The 4416-nt window shown below is 35.9% G+C and overlaps 1 long non-coding RNA gene across 1 annotated transcript in view; it reads left to right on the forward strand.

Annotated features, from left to right (window-relative positions):
• The first annotated feature begins 2755 nt into the window (after positions 1–2755).
• LOC127928270 (uncharacterized) overlaps positions 2756–4416 on the forward strand; it is a 4097-nt gene continuing 2436 nt past the window's right edge. Inside the window, exon 1 of the long non-coding RNA XR_008131135.1 lies at positions 2756–2855. This is a non-coding gene — a long non-coding RNA (uncharacterized LOC127928270). The remainder of the gene's footprint in view (positions 2856–4416) is intronic.

The following is a 4416-nucleotide window of genomic DNA, read 5'->3' on the forward strand; positions in this document are numbered from 1 at the left end:
AACCTCTAAATCCTAAACTCTAACCTCTAACCTCTAACCCCTAACCTCTAACCCCTAACCCCTAACCCATAACCTCTAACCCCTAACCCCTAACCTCTAACCCCTAACCTCTAACCCCTAACCCCTAACCTCTAACCCCTAACCCCTAACCCCTAACCTCTAACCTCTAACCCCTAACCCCTAACCTCTAACCCCTAACCCCTAACCTCTAACCCCTAACCCCTAACCTCTAACCCCTAACCCATCTGTAGACTACTGTCCTCCGTTCTACACCTGGGGAATGTTTACTTCCAGCCATACCAGGTACTATAACCTCTAACCCCTAACCTCTAACCTCTAACCCCTAACCTCTAACCCCTAACCTCTAACCTCTAACCTCTAACCTCTAACCCCTAACCTCTAACCTCTAACCCCTAACCCCTAACCTCTAACCCCTAACCCCTAACCTCTAACCCCTAACCTCTAACCTCTAACCCCTAACCCCTAACCTCTAACCTCTAACCCCTAACCCATCTGTAGACTACTGTCCTCCGTTCTACACCTGGGGAATGTTTACTTCCAGCCATACCAGGTACTATAACCTCTAACCCCTAACCCCTAACCTCTAACCCCTAACCCATCTGTAGACTACTGTCCTCCGTACTACACCTAGGGAATGTTTACTTCCAGCCATACCAGGTACTATAACCTCTAACCTCTAACCTCTAACCCCCAACCCCTAACCTCTAACCCCTAACCCATCTGTAGACTACTGTCCTCCGTTCTACACCTGGGGAATGTTTACTTCCAGCCATACCAGGTACTATAACCCCTAACCCCTAACCCCTAACCCCTAACCCCTAACCTCTAACCTCTAACCGATAACCACTAACCTCTAACCTCTAACCTCTAACCCCTAACCCATCTGTAGACTACTGTCCTCCGTTCTACACCTGGGGAATGTTTACTTCCAGCCATACCAGGTACTATAACCTCTAACCTCTAACCCCTAACCTCTAACCCCTAAACTCTAACCTCTAACCCCTAACCTCTAACCTCTAACCCCTAACCCCTAACCCCTAACCTCTAACCTAACCCCTAACCCCTAACCTCTACCTCTAACACCTAACAGTGTGTTTTAATATTGCAGTATAATATACAGTATATAGTGTATTTAATTTATAGAACAGTGTGTTTTATATGGCACTATAATATACAGTATATAGTGTATTTAATGTATATAACAGTGTGTTTTAACACTACAGTATAATATACAGTATATAGTGTATTTAATGTATATAACAGTGTGTTTTAACACTGCAGTATAACATACAGTATATAGTGTATTTAATGTATATAACTGTGTTTTAACACTTCAGTATAATATACAGTATATAGTGTATTTAATGTATATAACTGTGTTTTAACACTGCAGTATAACATACAGTATATAGTGTATTTAATGTATATAACAGTGTGTTTTATATGGCACTATAATATACAGTATATAGTGTATTTAATGTATATAACAGTGTGCTTTACCACTGCAGTATAATATACAGTATATAGTGTATTTAATGTATATAACTGTGTTTTAACACTGCAGTATAACATACAGTATATAGTGTATTTAATGTATATAACAGTGTGTTTTAACACTGCAGTATAATATACAGTATATAGTGTATTTAATGTATATAACAGTGTGTTTTATATGGCACTATAATATACAGTATATAGTGTATTTAATGTATATAACAGTGTGCTTTACCACTGCAGTATAATATACAGTATATAGTGTATTTCATGTATATAACTGTGTTTTAACACTTCAGTATAATATACAGTATATAGTGTATTTAATGTATATAACTGTGTGTTTTTATATGGCACTATAATATACAGTATATAGTGTATTTCATGTATATAACAGTGTGTTTTAACACTGCAGTATAATGTACAGTATATAGTGTATTTAATGTATATAACTGTGTGTTTTATATGGCAGTATAATATACAGTATATAGTGTATTTAATGTATATAACAGTGTGTTTTAACACTGCAGTATAATATACAGTATATAGTGTATTTAATGTATATAACAGTGTGTTTTACCACTGCACTATAATATACAGTATATAGTGTATTTAATGTATATAACAGTGTGTTTTACCACTGCAGTATAATATACAGTATATAGTGTATTTAATGTATATAACAGTGTGTTTTAACACTGCAGTATAATATACAGTATATAGTGTATTTAATGTACATAACAGTGTGCTTTACCACTGCAGTATAATATACAGTATATAGTGTATTTAATGTATATAACAGTGTGTTTTAACACTGCAGTATAATATACAGTATATAGTGTATTTAATGTATATAACTGTGTTTTAACACTGCAGTATAATATACAGTATATAGTGTATTTAATGTATATAACAGTGTGTTTTAACACTGCAGTATAATATACAGTATATAGTGTATTTAATGTATATAACAGTGTGTTTTATATGGCACTATAATATACAGTATATAGTGTAGTTAATGTATATAACAGTGTGCTTTACCACTGCAATATAATATACAGTATATAGTGTATTTAATGTATATAACTGTGTTTTAACACTGCAGTATAATATACAGTATATAGTGTATTTAATGTATATAACAGTGTGTTTTACCACTGCAGTATAATATACAGTATATAGTGTATTTAAGGTATATAACAGTGTGTATCCCTGTTGTACAACAGGCTGAAGGCCAGGAAGTGGCGACGGTGGTCAGTGATCAGGAGATCAGAGTGGTAGCTGAGCTGCTCCAGATCTCTCCTGAGGGACTCAAGAAGGCCATCACACACAAAGTCACGGTCAGAACTACACTACCACATTACCTTAGGGTCAGAACTACACTACTACATTACCTCTACTATATCACACACTAAGTCACGTTCAGAACTACACTACTACATTACCTCTACTATATCACACACTAAGTCACGTTCAGAACTACACTACTACATTACCTTAGGGTCAGAACTGCACTACTACATTACCTTAGGGTCAGAACTGCACTACTACATTACCTCTACTATATCACACACAAAGTCACGGTCAGAACTGCACTACTACATTACCTTAGGGTCAGAACTGCACTACTACATTACCTCTACTATATCACACACAAAGTCACGGTCAGAACTACACTACCACATTACCTTAGGGTCAGAACTACACTACCACATTACCTTAGGGTCAGAACTGCACTACTACATTACCTCTACTATATCACACACAAAGTCACGGTCAGAACTACACTACCACATTACCTTAGGGTCAGAACTACACTACTACATTACCTCTACTATATCACACACAAAGTCACGGTCAGAACTATAATACTACATTACCTCTACTATATCACACACAAAGTCATGGTCTGAACTAAACTACCATATTACCTTAGGGTCAGAACTACACTACTACTAATACATTACCTCTACTATAGCACACACGAAGTCACAAAGTCATGGTCAGAACTACACTACTACATTACCTCTACTATATCACACACAAAGTCACGGTCAGAACTACACTACCACATTACCTTATGGGCAGAACTACACTACTACATTACCTCTACTATTTCACACACAATGTCACACTACATCACAGTTACTACATCTACTACATTACCTCTACTACATCACAGTTACTGCATCTACTACATTACCTCTACAACATCACAGTTACTACATCTAATACATTACCTCTACTACATCACAGTTACTACATCTAATACATTACCTCTACTACATTATAGTTGCAACATCTACTACATTACCTCTACTACATCACAGTTACTGCATCACAGTTACTACATCTACTGCATTACCTCTACTACATCACAGTTATTACATCTACTACATTACCTCTACTACATCACAGTTATTACGTCTACTACATTACCTCTACTACATCACAGTTATTACATCTACTACATTACCTCTACTACATCACAGCTACTACATCTAATACATTACCTCTACTACATCACAGTTACTACATCTAATACATTACCTCTACTACATTATAGTTGCAACATCTACTACATTACCTCTACTACATCACAGTTACTGCATCACAGTTACTACATCTACTGCATTATCTCTACTACATCACAGTTATTACATCTACTACATTACCTCTACTACATCACAGTTATTACATCTACTACATTACCTCTACTACATCACAGCTACTACATCTAATACATTACCTCTACTACATCACAGTTACTACATCTAATACATTACCTCTACTACATTATAGTTGCAACATCTACTACATTACCTCTACTACATCACAGTTACTGCATCACAGTTACTACATCTACTGCATTATCTCTACTACATCACAGTTATTACATCT

This window comes from Oncorhynchus keta, unplaced genomic scaffold (genome assembly GCF_023373465.1).
Source record: "Oncorhynchus keta strain PuntledgeMale-10-30-2019 unplaced genomic scaffold, Oket_V2 Un_scaffold_2576_pilon_pilon, whole genome shotgun sequence".
Classification (NCBI taxonomy): Eukaryota; Metazoa; Chordata; class Actinopteri; order Salmoniformes; family Salmonidae; genus Oncorhynchus; species Oncorhynchus keta.